General features: G+C 34.3%; 2 long non-coding RNA genes across 5 annotated transcripts; one reads left to right on the top strand and one right to left on the bottom strand.

Moving 5' to 3' along the window:
* Positions 1–1,149: 1,149 nt before the first annotated feature.
* Positions 1,150–5,292, bottom strand: LOC126692718 (uncharacterized). Of its 4 annotated transcripts, none has more exons than XR_007645069.1 (5): positions 5,001–5,292; positions 4,767–4,819; positions 2,774–2,844; positions 2,174–2,556; positions 1,150–1,272 (listed from the first exon to the last, which is right to left on the bottom strand). It is a non-coding gene; the product is annotated as an uncharacterized LOC126692718 (long non-coding RNA). The 4 variants fall into 4 exon arrangements; XR_007645070.1 differs by having other exon boundaries at positions 2,174–2,247; XR_007645068.1 differs by lacking the exon at positions 1,150–1,272 and having other exon boundaries at positions 1,675–2,556.
* Positions 5,293–7,334: 2,042 nt separating this feature from the next.
* Positions 7,335–16,842, top strand: LOC126690864 (uncharacterized). The gene is made up of 3 exons (XR_007644755.1): positions 7,335–7,429; positions 16,359–16,470; positions 16,577–16,842. It is a non-coding gene; the product is annotated as an uncharacterized LOC126690864 (long non-coding RNA).
* The last annotated feature ends 1,999 nt before the right edge of the window (positions 16,843–18,841 follow it).

The following is an 18,841-nucleotide window of genomic DNA, read 5'->3' as shown; positions in this document are numbered from 1 at the left end:
GGATTTTTTTTTAGTGTGGGTTTGGTTGGTTGGTTGGTTGATCGGTGTGGGTTTGCATGATTGGTGTGGATTTGCTTTGCTCTGGTGGCTATATATATATATATATATATATATTTTTTTTTTTTTTTGCATAAATGCATTTTTAGTCTTTACATTTTTTTATTTTTTTTCATTTTGGTCTCTACATTTTAATTTTACCACTTTTAATTCCTAAACTAATTATCGCGTGACCTTTAAGTCATTGCCGTCAGCCAACAAACGGAGAAGGCATATATGGCTAATGGAGAAATAAAATAATGATATTATTTTACACATGGCATGACCCACTTCGACACGTGGCTTTCTTGCCCTAAACCCAATCACATGTATGTCACGTGAGGCACTCACCAACCAATCTGGCATTGAAAATGCACAAATTAGATTTGAATCCCCAGATCAGCCTCTCTGTCTCTCTCGAACCATCAACCTCTCTCTCAAACCATCTCTGCCACTTGAAGCCACCATCATCATCAACCATCTCTCAAGATCTTCACCATTTCAAAGTCCCTGATCAGATGAAAGCAAGCTCTTCAACCAGTTCAAGCTTGAGGAGGAGAGCTCTATTGAGGTCCCTATATTTCTATTTTATGACTTTTAGTCCCTAAAATGAAAAACGCATTTCATTTTGGTTCTTACTGTTAGCCCATTAATGGAAATTGCTTACGTGGCAAACTGAGTGCATTGCTGACACATTAACCGTTGACATGGTCATTAAAAAAACTAGCGTTTAATCCGCGCAATGCGTAGGATCATTTTACGAATTAAAATACTTTGCAATCAACATAAACTTAGTTCTCCCATTTCCACTGCATACATTCAAACTTAAATAATGTAGTATATTTAGACATATAGTTTCTAATACTCCCAAAAATTGTTAAAACATTAGTATCTTTGAATCATGTCATGTGTGTCATTCCCTTCTCAAAGGGGCCACTTGGAGGAACACGTGAAATGAGTTCGAACAAAGGGAATTCTCCATAATGCTCCTAATGCAATATCTTCAAAAACATTTAATATTGCTTGTCAAAAAAATTTTTCGTTTCTATGAGCTTCCACATCTAAGGGAAAATAGCATTTATCTAAAAAAATGAATTTCTGTCTAGGAAAATAAAGCTTAACTTACATTTGAGCATCATGTCAAGCTTTTGCAGTGCAAGAAGATTGACATAAAAATTTGAACTTGGTGCATATTTACAATGAGTTATTTGCCTGTAAGCCTCCTTTAACAACTATCTATTCTCAAAATTTTTTTTTTTGTTTATTATAATCAAATATAAACATCAATATTTATGCCAAATCAATATCTAATTTCTTGTTTCTATTGAAATGAAATTGTTATTTAACTGGGAAAAAAAACATGGGATATAACTTTCCAAAATATTATCTGTTTAAACAACATATAAAGTGAAGAAATTGCACCCTAGAACTACATGCATATTTAGTGGAGGACCACAATCAAACGTTATTATGATCCTTCATAAATTTGAAAAATTGCTCAAAGAAAGCTTCTAAATAAACCACTATAGGCAATATTTATCACAAAGATAGACACCTTCTAAATGTGTACATTCTACAAATTTCAAAAGTATGCATTCAATAGGTACTGTGCCATTAGAACTAAAATCAAATGTCATATCAAAGAACTTCAGCTTCATCTCGAAGCCATAAACCAAGCATAATTTAAGATATAGAAATTACAAAGTAACTTTTTTGTAAATTAATCCAAGGATTTGTATACAAATATTTTCTACATTAGATACTCCATCCATATACTTAGCTTAAATTTAGAAATACCCTTTCCCCGACTCATTGTAGGTAATTCGTAAAAGAGGAAAAAGTGAGTTATTTAACCAAATAAATTTAAGTGTCATATTGTATAGCCATTGCCCTTGGCCTCATCAATAATAGATAGATAACCAAAACCAACCTAGCCCAAATACCCAAAATGGCATAAGTTTCATGAAAATGGCAATGACTCATTATAACATTTATCCTCAACTCCAAAAATTGCAAATGTCTTCAATAAAACAAAAAGGAAGCACCAATTCACTTGAAGTTAAATAAAGACAGCACTAAGAGCTAAAAAAAAAAAAAAAAAAAAAATCAAAAGAACATGTTGGACTTAGGAAAGTACTAATTGGATATGCTACTTGTGATTCTCTTTCAATGTTTTATAGAGCATTAAGCTCCACCGCAGGAGATTTTCATCTGTATAGAAAAAAAGGAAGATAGATTAAATGAGAATTAAAAATAAAATTGGAGGCCTTTCATTAAACATCTAGCAAATATAGTAATTTGTTCTTATTTGACATAATCCTTATGGAAAAATAAACAAAAGATATGGTTTATAGAGCCCAAGTATTATCTGCCAACTCAAATCCTATAGTCTAGGCCTGATGTGTCCATAGCAGAATGATCAAACATTTAGATGCTAACCAATCAAATGTCTTCACCTAAGCACATCCCATTTTCTGATAATTTGGTTCAACTGGTCTACATGTTAAAGGTCTTCATAAACTAAGGCAAAAATAAGAAAATCAAGTAGATCAATGGTATAATGAAATGAAAAAAAGTAAGATGTTTCAATGTTGGTTGAGCTAGAAATGATTCAACATATTTAATAAATATTTAGCAAAGGTGTACCTCTAAAACATATTTAACAAAGTTTTAATACCAAGAAGCAGACACATTCTCATACGAAGAGATTATAAGTTAATACAGATTATGGGCTCACCTTCAAATAATGGGGAAACCATATAATTTGTTGCTGCCCACGTAATGGAGACACCATTCTGAGTTAACCAACTAATGAACCACAATAAATAAAAGAATGAGAACATAGAATATTTGAGAATCAATAAAATTTAAAAGAAAATATTTGATTACAGAATTTTGAAATAGAAAGTCAGGAAAATAAATATAAAAAAAGTTGGAGATGGGTACTACACTACATATTTAAATTTTCAAAAAGAAAAGAAAAAAGAGTACAAATAACTCAGAAACCAAAAAAATACCATTTTATCAAATCATATCATTCACTAATCAGTAATATGTTGCATCAATACAATTTTCCATTAACATAACATTTATCCTTGGGGCGGGCAAGAGGTTGAGTTTGACATGGATTTGAGGAGGAAAAGGGTCTTGGTATTTTGGGTTTTGAGTCTATGTAGGTCATGATGAAGAATGAAAGAAGTGATGTGAACTGTACCAATTTTGTTTAAACCAACAGCTTGTTGTATTAGTTTAAGGAGGTCACCTACCATATCCAAAGAAGTTTCATCCTTTACTGCGTCCTTTCCAAGCTGAAACTCTATTACTCTCTTTTCATTTTTTGTAAGGATGCCTATCTTGTTTGTGCAAATTGTTGTGACTTGGCCCATTGTCTCAAAAGCAGATAGTTTTAGACTTAATATGTGATGTTTGGATTCGATTTTTCCCACCCCCATACCATGATAAATGTAAACGATTTATTCATTTATGAACAATGAATATGAACAAAAGTTCTCAAGCATGAAATCTAGAAGATATTACATAACATGTACATAGTTTTTTTCATAGCTATGTGATGGTGTGCTTTACTTATTGCATATAGTATTGCCCCACAATTTTCAGATGAATAAGCAGCAGTCCTCCTAGAACTACTTAGGCATTTTCTATCCAAACATCAACCCAATTGTATGTAGTTGATGGTCTTTACATTAGAAATATTGTTCTAATGGTAATGGTAAACTACATTTTAGTTAAATAATGGAGAAACCATATAATTTGTTACTGCCCATGTAATGGAGACACCATTCTGAGTTAATTGAGGGAGACAACTGTTCGAGTATGCTAAAAAATATGAAACTATTCTCACAAAATCTAATTATATATTACAATGTCCTTAAAATAAAATAAAATAAATTTCTAGCAAACATACAAAAAATAAAATAATAGATGCAAGAAACCGTTGTTTGCAAGGGACTAAACTAAATGTTGCAAAGCAATTTGTTGGGGATTTTCTTACATTCAACTCTCAATACCTGCAAATAAAAATACAGCTTAAATAAAAAAAAAAAAAAAAACCAGTGGTGTTCCAATGAATCTTATGTAAGGTATGGACTTTTGAGCAAAGGGAACCATTCAAATTGAACGTGATCTAAGATCTACCAACTAAAAGTGGATTTAATGATACACACTTTGCGGTTTTGAGTCCATCAAAGCAACAAACATACATGTATGAACATCACAACACATACAGCAATATAACAATCCAATGCACAAAGTAAATTTGAATGATCAAAACCCACTACGGATCCAACCCTATCAATCTATGATTTCAGTTTCTAATTCACCCATATTCCAATTTTTACGCATCAAGTATTAAAATAATAATAACAATTATATGCAAACTTAGAACCAATAAAAAAAATCAGCAGGCATTAAATGTAAATGTTTATACGATGATCAACCTAACAACATTTTCAACACACAAAAAAAAAAAAAAAAGAAAAAGAAAGAAAAGAAAACAAATTATGAGAATATCAGAAATCTTAACAGATCATACCCAAACCTAAGCCTAAATTAAAATAATTTCAATAACAATATATATACACATCGCAATCATTGTAGAAGTATAATTTATTGGAACCTGGTCTTTAATAAGGTTTCAGTGAAAATTAATATTGATTGCGGTATTTGCACTGTGCGTTTGTTTTACGATTTTTGGGAAAAGAAATCAGTACCTTGATTTGATGAAATTAGAGACTCTAGATTGTGGAAAGATTCCACTTCATCTCTGGAGAGAAAGAAATTGAATGATTTAATTCCAAAATAGACGAATTGAAAAAAATCTATAACCGAAAAAATTAAAAAAAGAATAGTTACATATTAAAACCTGATTTCCTTAGCCCTAATTTTTGAATCCAAATCTAGAACCAAATTGAAAAAATTGAAAGCATATAACAGATCTAATTTACCTAAAAAAAATCAGAGAAAGAATAGAACCCATCGGAGGCGTTGTTTGTGGGCAGAGGGGACTTTTACTCTGATCTTAGTGAGAGAAACAGAGAGGCGTTCTGTCAGAAACAGAGAGGCATTCTCTTCTCTCTCCGTGTCTCGGGATCGCCTTTCTCTTTTTCTGTTTCTTTCTCCGTGTCTTCATTGCCTCTCTCTTTTTCTGTTTCTTTCTCCATATATTCATCGCCTCTCTCCCCAGTCCCCACTCCGTGCCTTCTCTGTTTACCGTTCTGCCAAGGTTTTGGGTCTGCAAAATCGGAACGAAATTGCAATTTAACCAAGTTTGTTTAACTATCTAGTTAGTAGGCGTGGTTACCAAACAATTTTGCTTACTAACATCTTGAGTCTCAAAGACTTGATTTTGGGACTATAAATCGAGTCTTTGAGGCTCGGTTTGTATGCGAACATCAGATTTGATGTGGCTTAATTGCCACTTGGCATTCACATGGAAATCGAGTCTCTAAGACTCGATTTCCACGTTTTGCCAACGTGGATGTTTGACGTGGAAGCCCCTGGAAATCAAGTCTTAGAGACTCGGTTTCCAATAGGGCTTTTTCATCTTTTCCGTCTATTCTCTCACTCTCACTCTCACTTTCACTCACACCCTCTCACTCTCACACAAACCAGAGCACTCTCAGTCTCTTACACAAAGTTTCATCTCTCATTTTCTCTCTATCTCTCATACGGCCTCTCACATTCACACACGCGCACGCACACACACACAACACCGCCGGTGTCGACGAGCAGAGCCCAGCCCAGCCCAGCGACGACGCCGACGAGGCAGAGCCCAGCCCAGCGACGACGCCGACGAGGCTGAGCCCAGCCATCGACTCCTCTCCTTCTCGATCTCTCTCTCCCTCACTAGAAGATCCTTTCTCCTTTTCTCCCTCTCTCTCATTACCACCCCCATACCCATTCATTTTTCCTCACCATACCCATACCCATACCCATACCCATTCCGATTTTGCTTGGTAAGTTATTTATTTGATTTTTTGTTTTGATTATTGTGAAATTTTGGGTTTGGATTTGGATACTTAACATTTAGGTTATGTGGGGCCCAATAATCTGTGGGCCAGGTCCATTTATTCGTTGGGGCCCAAAGGCCCAAGCCGAGGAAGGTTATGGCCCAGGCTCGATAATACAAGTACAAAATAGCCTTGGGATACAGCCGAGGACGATTCAATCCTCGGCATGTCCAAGGTCTCCTCGGAAGGAAGGGCAAAAATGGTATAGGACCAGCTTGGAAGAAAATCTAAAATATCTAGGTCAATAGAGGAGGATACGCTGGAAAGTATAATGACCAGGGAAAGCTGCCTTTACTGCCATTCAATACTCTGCATCTGACAGAGCCATACTCTTCAGCTTTTACAACCATCCCCAACCACTCTGGGTATGGGCTGATGGGACAAGTATTAGTTTGGGAAAAGTCGATCCTACACGTGGACGAAGGATAAGGAACGCATATGAGTACAAAAGGGAAAGGAAAGAATCCAGGAAGGGGGCTGGAAAAAATGGCAAAAAACCAGAGCCTCCCAGCCCGCCTCCAGGAGAAAGACTCCTAGGGCGAAGATGACTTAACCATGTATGGATATCACGAAAAACCCATCGCTTGGTGACCAAGGCCTAGCCTTTCAAACCCACGCTCTACAAATGATATTGTTTGGGCCTTTTTACTTGCGAACCCAACTCTGTTACGGTTCGTTACAAATCGAGTCCTTACAGGTTATTTATTTAATTTTCAGTTCTGATTTTTGTGAAATTTGGGTTTGGATTTTGTGGTGTAATATGTAGATACTTTATTTAATTTTTATTTTATGATTTTTATGAAATTTGGGTTTGGATTTGGTGAAGTAATTTAATTTCTCTTCCTTTCTGCAATAAAATTTTGGGTTTGGATTTGGATACTTAACATTTAGGTTATTTATTTAATTTTCAGTTCTGATTTTTGTGAAATTTGGGTTTGGATTTTGTGGTGTAATATGTAGATACTTTATTTAATTTTTATTTTATGATTTTTATGAAATTTGGGTTTGGATTTGGTGAAGTAATTTAATTTCTCTTCCTTTCTGCAATAATTTGAAATTACATGTAATTTGCTTTGTATAGGAAGGTGGACGGTGGACCCTCCAATTCAGTGCAGATGACATTCAACTCTCTTTGGCTGAAGTCAAACTTGCTTGGATAGTGCATATTATTGCTGCCATTCAATTCAGGTTAAATTTTTATTGCTGATTAGGATTATAGCTTTTAGGAGAGAATTGTATATTTCATTAGGCCCATTTGCTTGTCTATTCCAGTGGAGAATTGGAAGAAGTATTTGATCCAAAACTTTCAGCTCGTGTTTGGCAGTTGATAACTGTGAAAAATAGTGGGTGGGTTACACAGTCAGGTATGTCATTAAACCAAGTTGGCTATTTTTTTTGTGCATTCAGATTTTTTCAGTACAACTTGAAAATGCAATATTTATGGTGTGAAATTGTTGCATTTTATATCCATTTTTTCCTTCTTAAACATGTCTTTATAAACGTTCGGATTATGTTTATGGGTTTCTGGGTTTGTTTATATTTTGGGTTTGTTTAAGGTTTAGGGTATTGAGTTTTGGATTTAGATGGTTATTTAGATGTTAGGTATTGAGTTTCTTATGAGCAATATACAACTTCTTTGTAGAATTTTGAAATGTTGGTTACTAGCTTATGATTAGGCTTAATTCTTGACACGTCTATGAGTAATAATGGTTGTTTTGATGCCTCCTCCCCACCCCATCTTTGATTTGTCTATTGATCTGTTTCATTGAGCAAAACGTTTATGGTTGGGGTGTGCTTGGAATTTTATTGAATGTGCATGACATAAATTTGATATGCATTGATTTGTTCGTAGTAAATTCCCCACAATGGGTGATAGTTATGATTATTGGTAGAGCTAATTTTAACAAAGGTTGATTTTGAAATGGGCAAGACCAATCTAGTGTTTGTAATACATGGAAATGTTTCCTAATACATGAAAACAATGTTTGCTTTATTAATACTAATTAGCTTTTAACCCGCACTATGTGCGGGAACCTTTTTATTTACATTTATTAGAAATAATTTTTTTTATTAATATTTAAATACACTTCTACCACATGCAAATGTTCTTTTTAAAGTGTCATGATTGGCTGGCCTCTTCCTCAACATGGATTAAAAAGGTAAGTATAAGATACAAATTCATCTTGGATTTCAATTGTAACCTAAAAGGCAATAAGATGGAACTAATATTCCTTCACATTTTGGGTTGGGCTTGAGATTAAGATCACATCTTCCTATCTCTTCCTTCTATAATTGCATAATAGTGATGATGATGATGCATTATCACACCAAGAAATTCAAACATGCAACACTGTTCGTGAGATTCGAGTGCTAAGGATCCAAACTTGCAAGATAAATAGCTTATTACTTCCTAGAATTCTGTTAGTTTGGTTTCTTGAGTTCGAAATAGGAACATATGAATGGTTTCTTGTGAACACTGAACATTCCTCCAATATTTTCTGACCTGTGGTGGTATATATAGGTTTTTCTTGAGTGAGATTAACTATTTCTCTAGTACCTAAATCAAGTTTTGAAGGAGTTTGGTTATCGAGCTATGAGAGCTCTTCAACTTTTGATCACAATTACACTGTTAGCATTCAGCCAAAAAAAATAAAAATAAAACACTCTGTTTGCACTCGTTTCATTTGTTCCTGCTACCTTCTAATCAGCCAAATTTTTTTTCTGTACTTTTTTTTGCCTGTCATGTCCCTTTCGTGAGGAATGAATATAGACCTTTGTAGATTTCGCTCAACCCAACATTTATATACTACACAAAGTAAATGTATCTTAGAAGCTTTATAAGAAACTAAAAAAAAAAAAAAAAAAAAAAATCATAAATGCATGTAGACCACAAAGTTTGATAAGAAACTATGTTTTGTTTAAGCTACTTTAGGACACAAATTTTCTCAGCCTCATTAATTTAAGACACATTCTCCATACGCTATCCATTCAATAGATGGTCAATTCAATTTCACAACTCCTACTAAACCATACTAATTAAAAAAGAAAAAAAAATCCTATTGAAGTCTAAACATATATGCATTTTTTTGACACATAACATACATACCAACCAAAAAACTACACACAACATATTGTTTATAAACCAAATTATTAGCTGTATAATAGTGGATAAAGAGAATGCTAATTTTAAGATTTTGCTGAGAAATTATACATGAACACTTTTAGTTTCTATTCAAATGCATGTTCAGTTACAAAAATTATTTCTTAATTCTTTACTATAAGTGGCTAAAGTAAGATTCTACCAAAATTAAGCACATATATTGAAGAAAGAATCTTGTGCTCAATTTGAGCTCCAAATCACAGTGGTTTCCCCTTTTAAGCCATAGTGGTTCATACTTCTCTTTACATAGTTCCTAGAGTTGCTTACCATGGGAGCAATCAACAACTTCATATGAAGTCCCCTACAAAAGGATATAAAAGAGTCAGACTACAAAAAAATTAATTTATACAAGCATGTGATAGCATTTTCACTTATTTTAGAAAACTCTCTTGGTTGGAAGCAAACAATCTACTTGTGATTATAAATGCTTACTTATAAATGAATGCCCAAAGAGAGGAAAGACCATGGCTCATTAACGTTTGAAGTTTTATAGAAGAAAAAGCTATTAATATTGGATTAGATATATATATTTTTTGATATGTTTGGTACCAGGTTGAGGGCGAAGGGAAGATTTGAACTAAAGAATGTGGGTTCACTACTGCTACCCACTAATAATATATCCCTTACAGTGATCTTACAATTGTTGAAAATTTTATTATATAGTCCTTACAAATTGATGTGCCAACTTTTAAACAAACAACTAAGCAATTTAGGAATTTATTATGTTATTAATGTAACGCCAAACATATTCATTGCCATGTCAATTGTAAGCTTTTGTGGAAAATTGGTAGTAGCTTTAGCATTTTTCTATCTTTGAATGTCTAAATAACTACTGTAGTGTCACTGAATTGAATGTGCAATTCCTAGAATTTCCTTACACTTTTTTCCCCCAAGAAAGAGACATGAAAATAAATAAAAGAAAAGAAAACTGGAAGGCACTCTCTTTCTATACTGTCTACACTCAATTCTTTTGCTTGTTTTACTAATTATTTTATGATCCCTCCAAAGGTCAAAATGGACACATCAATATAAAATCCTCTGAAATAATGGAACCTGGAAAATGTGTTAACCATCGAAACACTAATTTAGAAAATGTGTTAATCATCCCTAAGTTTACTCACTGAGCTGATGAAGGGTGCTACAAACACTAATCTAAATCCTTATCCATCATAATTTATCCTCAAAATTAACCACATACCACTTTGACTCCAAGAAAAATTATGAAAAGACCAGAGTAAAAGTTCTAAAATTTTAAACCTCCCACTCATATCAAACTTATAAATAACCTCAAATTTACACATGCAAAAATGTTGCTTTATTGTTAGGGGGGAAAAATTAGAGTCAAAGAATATCTGCATAGATCAGACTGTTTCAAACCCAAAATAAAACTTCCACCTTAATTATTTCAATAGTATACCAAGTATGTTTTAAATGTAAGTTTGCATTTGACAGAATTCAAGTAGCTAAAGACATTCATAAAACTAACATCTTGTTATATTATAAGTGTTTCCAGTCGTCTTATAAAAAGAAAAGTGTTTCCAGTCACATTTCTTTGATAATATGCAATCATAATTAAGTTTATGACAATTCCTTCTTGTGTTTGACTATTAGGTCTAGGATTGTGTTTGACTATTAGGTCTAGGAAGATGAGTGGGATATTTGGTCTAACAATTCATTATGAGACAAACTCCGTAGAACTGAAGCCAAAATTTTGATAAATAAAGTCATCCCAATTTCCCATAAACCTAAAGTAGAGGAAATGGATTGAAATTCAAATATTGTTCTATTTGTAGAATCCTCACTCTACTTTAATGGTAATATGGAACTCGCATATCTTCACCTAATACTGCAAACATAAAAAAATAATGAATGAAGTTGCATAAATATAAAGAATAAAATGCATGGTTTATCATTGTCAATCATGTTCTAAGGGAAAAAGTATTTAGAAGGGGGCAAAATTTTTTTTTTTCTAATTCATTTAAAATAACGTATGTGCGTAGGAAAATCAAGGAAGAGAGATTATCTTTTGCTCATTATAATAATTTCACACAGCAATAGAAGACAGATGGCAAAGTAAAACACCTTGCAACAAACAACTGAACTTATAATTCTACTTTAAATGTCGTCTAAATTTTTAAGCAAATTTTGTATAATTTACGTCAAGGGCCGTTCATCTCTCAAAGAATACACGAAATTAGAACCATAAGAAGAATATAAAAGTATGAAACTTTATATCCAACTAAATTGAAAAACCCTCAAAGAATACAAAATTAAAACGCAGAAGAAAAATATCAAAATTCTAGGGAATACCTCTAGATTTTTCTTTGCCTTTTGGTTTCTTAAACTACTTCAACATTAATGTTGGCAATGGAAAAGAATACTGAATTCACCAGATTATGCAATTCCACAAAAACCAATTCTAAACAGAATAGAAGAAGAAGATTAAGAAAGAAAATGTCAAGCACATAGGTAAAGAGAAACTGCCTAAACTCTAATAAAAAAAAAAAAAAAAAATATATATATATATATATATATATATTTATATATAAAGAAATGAAAGAATCAATGGTAATTTATGAATAGCATACTTACTTGGTTACTATTTTTTATATATATACCGAGTAACTATCAAATTTTAACCAGCTATTTTTTTGTTTTTTATAATGAGAGGTTTTAAACGGTGGGTAGAACCAATCTAATTAGTGCTTTTTAATTTATAGATGGCAGAATTTTAAGGGATCATTTTTCTTAACGTGGCAACACCTCCTTAAAGGCTTCTGCTATTATATATAGTATTAGATAAGTAATAGGAAATTATTATTTCTATTAAGTGAATAGTTACAATCATGACTGTGAAGACTGACTGTTGCTTGAAAGTTGGCTGTTGTAAATAGACAGAAAAAAGCTATTGATATCTCCAACTACTACTACTACTATTAAGAGAAGCATAACTTGACCCACCTTGAGTCAATTCAGTCACAACAAGGCAACTAATTTCAGCCTAGGTTGGGTTGGGTGAGGGCTAAAAATTTCACATATTCAGTTGTGCTCATTAGGGATGAAAAGATCAAATCATGTTGACAAAAATCAAGTCACAAACTACTACTAATACATTAATACATACATTCACATTCAATTGCAAATTTCATCATCAAATTGAATAAAATAATACTAAATATGATCAAAAGCATATATTAAATGTTAATTAGTGGCGTACCTACTATTACCAAATCTAACAGTGTCTTTTTCTATAAGTTCATAATAGCATTGAGGTTCAATGGCATTATCCTGCAAACACAAGAGAACATGTTACACAAAATTGCTATAACAGTCGAGCAAATTTCAATTAGTTAACACTATTTACACCCAAAAAGCCAAGAAACAATATATATATATATATATATATATATATATATATATAAAGAAATGGAAACAAGATACCAATATAAGCAACTTACATTAATATAAGTTTTATTTGTGCTTCCAAGGTCCATTAAGTAAGGGAGGGAATGGGTAGAGTAGCTGTGTGATGGGAAACTATGTAGTAAGTTAGGCAACGGTTCAAAGTTTTAAGAAAAATAGCATCTCGAGTTTTAGAAACTCGAGATCCATATTAAAACCCGAGTCCCAAAGACTTGCTTTGCGAGTGTTTGGCTGGACGATTTGGACTGAAAATGCCACATAGATCTCGAGTCTTTAAGACTCGAGTTCCATGCAAAAAAAATTTCCCCTATAGTGGCGTTTTCCTGCAACATTTTTTTATTAGTGTGATTACCACATACCAGGTTTTGGGAGCCTTATAGTGGCGTTTTAAAGCCATATAGCAGCGTTTTCCTGCAACATTTTTTTTATAAGTGTGATTACCACATACCAGGTTTTGGGAGCCCTATAGTGGCGTTTTAAAGCCCTATAGTGATGTTTTAAAGCCTTATAGCGGCATTTTTCTGCAATTTATAGAAATCGAGTCTTTAAAACTCGATTTTCACGTGGATTTTTTTACACATCAGACCCATTCGCTTACAAATCGAGAGTTAAAAACTCAAGTTTTATCTTGGAACTCGAGTTTTAGACACTTGAGATGCTAGTTTTCAGCATTGTTTTGAAATGTGACAATAAACTAAATTTTTGGATATTTATTGTTATTTGGAAAGGGTGTTCTTAAGTAAGGCCTGCCATGGTTAAAACAAAAAAGGCCCTCCCCTATTAGATCGAAGATATTCTGATTACGAAAAAAAAATCTCTATCCACTGATATGAAGTAATCACAAATCAGTTTTCAGTTTTAGTTTTACCTTACTTGCTTTGATACTGTACCATCAGGTTGCTCCTTTTCCACTTGTCTGACAATATAGGGGCCAAAAGTTAAAACAGTTTTCAAAAATGCTGATTAAAAATATGAAACTGCTGAATATGAATATACCTGAATTGAATAACAGCATGCCCCTTGCTGCAGGATGGGTGGTCTGTTGGAATGTCTGCCACCCTTCGTTCCCTCCCATAAAGGTAACAACTTTGACGATGTATATAAAGGGGTTCTGTTGAAGATATGTACTTCTTAGAGCGCATAAATATTACAACGAACCCCCTCAACTTTTTTTGATCATTAAGAAAATTTATCACAAACATAAATTAATAATGCAAGAAGAATGAAAGGACTTATTACATCATCAAACACAAAGTTGTCATTGAAAAGAAAACGGAATATGAATTTAATCCTTTAAGGCTAGGAGAAACTAAAATTGACCAGTCATATAACTATCTTCTTGGGGAAAAGGTTTTTTTTTTTTTAGTTACAATTATAAATAATGAAATTTAACCCCATTTCACAGATGTTAGTTGTAAAAGATACATACATGTGCTTTCCATTTATAAAAAAATAATAAAAAAAAGGTAATGTTCAATATAGATATTCCCTTAATTATAAGAATATAATTATAAAAAATTATAGTGATTGCTAATTATGTCTCATCCACAAGAAGGACATTTTTAATTTTTAATTTTTTATGACAAAGAATCCCCTCAAGGTATGGGCCAGTGGGACCACTCTTGAGGGGCAAACCCCAGATGCCTACACACCCCCACCGAGCAGGCATTGGGTAAATTGCAAAATGCCTCAGTTAGGAGTTGAATTAGAGACTTCTGGGTTTACAGTTAGTCCAGGAACTCTATCTTACCACTGAATCACCCCAAGTGGGGGCAGGAAGGACATTTTATAATATTTTGAGAGAATCTTCAAACCTTGATAACTTTAAGGAAATGGATTTTTTCTTCAATTTATTGTTGCTTTTTACTTGAAAACAAGTGAAACCAATTAGCACATAATCCAATTTGCTAAACTGGGTTCATTGGGTTTTATTCGTTAGGCTCAGTGATTTCTGCGGAGTTATTTGGTATTGAATTTAAGTGGTCCAATATTTTTGTTCACTTGAAAACATGTGAAACATTTTTACTTCCATATCCAGCTATACTGGGTTCAGTTGGGTTTAGGGACTTAGGCTCAAAGTAAAGGAATTTATTTGGTGTTGACAATTTGAGAAATTGACCTTCTTCTTTTGGATTTGGGCTGGGATTGTTGGTGGAGTAGTTGGGTTGGTGTCGAAGCATCAATACGTTCATGGTCTAGCAATTATTTGTGCTACTTATGCTACTAATTTGGCCATTGTTACCGGTTGCTGTTGCGGTAATAAAAATCTCTGCTTCTTAAAACTTTCTGTCATGTCATTGTGTTGAAGTTTCAGTCCCTCACTTTGTTTGTTTAGTTTTTTTTTTTTTTTTTCTTCATTCATTAAGGCTATTTTGAAATCCCGTCAAATTTCAATTGCTACATACAATTGTCTTCCACTTAGAGTTTAGTGTCATTATATTACATGGGAATCATCATCTTATACATTACAAATTAAAATGAAGTCATTTCATATGTGCCATACAACTCCTACATCATTAATTGCGATGGACTTTACCATTTTCTTCAATGGTTTGATGCAAGCATGAACTGTTTAGTATTGCTACTGCTGACGTTTTGTCCCTTGATGAGTTCACATTGTCAAAAGCACTGCATCTTGCATTTCAAGCAGAGATAAATGGTGTTTTTGTCAGTTTGGAGGTGGTGAAATGCATATTGTCCCACTTCAATGTGTTTTATTAGATTTACCCAACAACTAGTCAATGCCTAAAACCTCATCTCTGCAGCTGCTGGGTGGTCATTTTTTTTTTTGTAAACCAACTTTATGATTTTGAGTTTCTTTTGAAGCGAATGAGAATTCTAGAATATCTTTTAATATAAAATATGGGGATATCATAGCAATGACTTCTATGATAGATTAAATGGAAACAAAATTATAGGGCTGTAATTGGTAGTTGTGTATGTAAATCTATAGTTGATTTTGTGATACCTTACACCTTTGATTGTAAGATCTTGGAAGCTTCTCCTTCAGAGCTTCCATTTTTTAAAATAGAAATTCTTATTTTTTTAAACTAAAATAAAATAGAGCATGTATAGCTTTCCTTGTGTTAAGAGCATAATGTAGACATCATGTTGAAGCCAATTCCTAGGCTTATATGCTAAGAATAGCATGTGGCTGCCTATTTGGCTGTGAAACATCACTTCTCTTTGAGTCTTCAATCAAAATATAAAGTTTTTAGTGGCCATAGAATCTAAGAACTGCCTATATGTCTTCATTATCATTCCCCTAGAATCATTTATTTTGTTGACATCCTATTCTCTCGATTGAGTTGTGGTTCAAAGTTTTTCTTCATTGCTTCCTTTTGAATTTCTAAGCAAGAAAATTGGACATGAATCAATCTAGTTTGATCATTAAGATGGAAAAAAATTGGCCTGAAAACAGGGATTCATGTATTCCAGAATAGTAAAATGAGTGATTATTAGAGTTTTGTTTTGATATAGACATATTGTATGAAAATATTAATAGAGTTTGACTTCTTTATGTTATATGACTTTGGATGGTAAGTTTTATTGTGAACTTAGAGTTTTGTTATAAACTTGGATTGTAAGTTTTGAAAATAACGTAATGGCCAGATATAAGTTGTTTTTGGAGAATTTTTCTTAGATTGTTTTTGGTTTTTTTTTTTTGAATCCTATCTATTACGTGCTAATTGCTTATCATTCTTGTGCAGTATGGCTGCTGCAAATGCTGGATGGATTGACCATACGCAGCCTGGCCCTATTGACACGTCGGTGTTAAAGTTGCAGCCCACCCATCGGTCAGAAGCTATTTGGAATGGCCAGGTACAACACAGCAGTAAATATTTATGTCAAATGTAGACGCATTTAATTCATACAATGTACATGCAGATGTTTGTCATATGTTAATCCAAGGATCCGTTTTGTGCAGGATCCAGGGGCCCTTACTTGCCGTGGCCGTACTGAAGAGTTCTCCAACTGAGAGCCAATGGTGGACGACCGAGTCGTTGACATCATTAAGGCATTGGGCTTGGAGGGACTGCTGAGGCAACTGGGTAGAGAGCTTGACCATGGCCTAATAATAGCCTTCGTGGAGCGATGGCGGCCTGAGACTCACACCTTCCACATGCCACATGGTGAGATCACCATCACATTGCAGGATGTGGAGGTGATTCTTGGGCTTCCTGTTGATGGTAATGCTATAACAGGGAGCACACAGAAAAATTGGATGCGTGTGTGTGCGGAGTTCCTTGGCTTTCAACCTATAACTCAAGAGCAGCATAAGGAACTTAATGGCCAAAGGATTCTCATCAAACGGCTTTTAGAGCAAGTTGCTAATCCATTGCCGCCTAATGCCGAAGAGGATGAGCTGCATAAGTACGCACGATGCTATATCCTAGCACTACTAGGGGACACAATATTCATGGACAAATCCGGCGATAGGGTGCATCTAATGTGGGTGCAGCAGTTGGAAGACCTTCGCAACCCACGAAGGTACAGTTGGGGAAGTGCTTGCCTTGCATGGTTGTACCGAGAGCTATGCAGGGCAAGCAATAAGGACACCAGTCAAATCGGTGGGTGCTTACTGTTGGTCCAGTATTGGGTATGCGCCAGGTTCCCTTATTTGTGCCCGGTAGTTGAGCGTGGCCCGCCAATGGGCGCTTATGGTCCTCCAGCGCGTGGTCCTCTGTACCTGAAGTAAGTCTCTACCTTATAAGGATTGTTTTTTTATTCTAGTGATATTATTAATTGACTAAATATCTATAACATTATCTTAGTAGTTATATGTGATAACATTATAGTTTTAGTCATGACATTATCTTAGTAGGAAAGTTCTAGATATTGATCCCTTGTTTTTGATTGTTGTAGGTGGTTGTGGGTCCCAAACAAGAAAAACAGGCCTGCCCACATCTTCAGGGACAGGTATCGCCAGCAAATAGCTTCAATGTTGCCAGGCCAGGTATGAAAATGCCTTATTTAACATGTTTAGGAACAACATATATGTTTTGTGAACTTTGAAATATAAACATAATTGCCTAATGTGTTGCGTACTTGTTTTTGGGCTACTGCAGGTGGTGTGGCAGCTGTATGAAGTCGATTTTGAGGACCTTCCGCCATGGTGCATTGCAGGGAGGGCTGTGTGGACGGCAATGGTGCCGCTTGTATGTTTCCACCTAGTAGAGATACATACACCGGATCGTGTCGTTCGTCAATTTGGGATGATCCAAGAAATCCCTGGCGATGTTGACACTGACATCATGCTTCATGCCATTGATTTGAGGGGGAAGGTGGGCGTTGATTGGATGCGGAAACATGCTCTGCATCTCTTGCATTGGGGTAACCGCCTTCAACGGTGTTGTCAAGCAGTGCTTGGTGCTATGCCTCCACAACATCAGTACTTCAACTGGTTCAAAAGGGTGACTCGGAGATTTATCGATGTTCCTGGTGCTACATTGATTATAATGGTAACTTCTCCATGTCTTCTACATATTACCGTACTTCGTAGCATGAAACCACTATTTATGAAACATGATATATGTGGTCCAATGTATGCTTAGCATCAAAGAAGCAGCATAAAGCTGTTGTCTACTTAAGATTCCTTATACAGAACTTTGTTCATTTACCTCTTTCTCTTTCAAAATTACAAAACTATCCTTTTTTTTGTTGATTTTCATTGAGGCATTCTCTCATGCACCCTAATATTTGAATTGGGCCACTATAAGTTAATAATAATACATTAGGAGGAATCATTCTACTAAAAAAGGTTGTAACTAGGGCACAAGATTCTCACTTCTGCGGAATCTACGAAAGGTGGTTGGTAGACAACCTACCCCCAAATTTAGAGAGGTTGATTATAAAATGTGAACCCACACCATATCGCTTGGGCAGAGAGCACTTCCCATCACACCATATCATTTTTTCATTGTAGACGTAAAAAATATGATGTACAACAAATGGGAGACTTTGTTTACGTGTGCTTGTGCTGGCTTAAACTTTAGGATTTCTAGATCTAGGATTTGGAACCTTTTAGTAGAAAGGTTAGGGTTAAAGAATGAATATGGTTTTAGAATAAATGAGAAAAAATTTTGATTTGGGTTGAAAAAAGGCAAAGAGAAATGGAAATCAAATTTAACCACATTCTTTGAATAGTGCGTGTGAACAATGCACATGAATGGTGTGAGCGAACAGTAACTGT

This window comes from Quercus robur, chromosome 7, assembly GCF_932294415.1.
Source record: "Quercus robur chromosome 7, dhQueRobu3.1, whole genome shotgun sequence".
Classification (NCBI taxonomy): domain Eukaryota; kingdom Viridiplantae; phylum Streptophyta; class Magnoliopsida; order Fagales; family Fagaceae; genus Quercus; species Quercus robur.
Note: the sequence above shows the minus strand (reverse complement) of the source record. Positions and strands in the feature narration are given on the sequence as shown.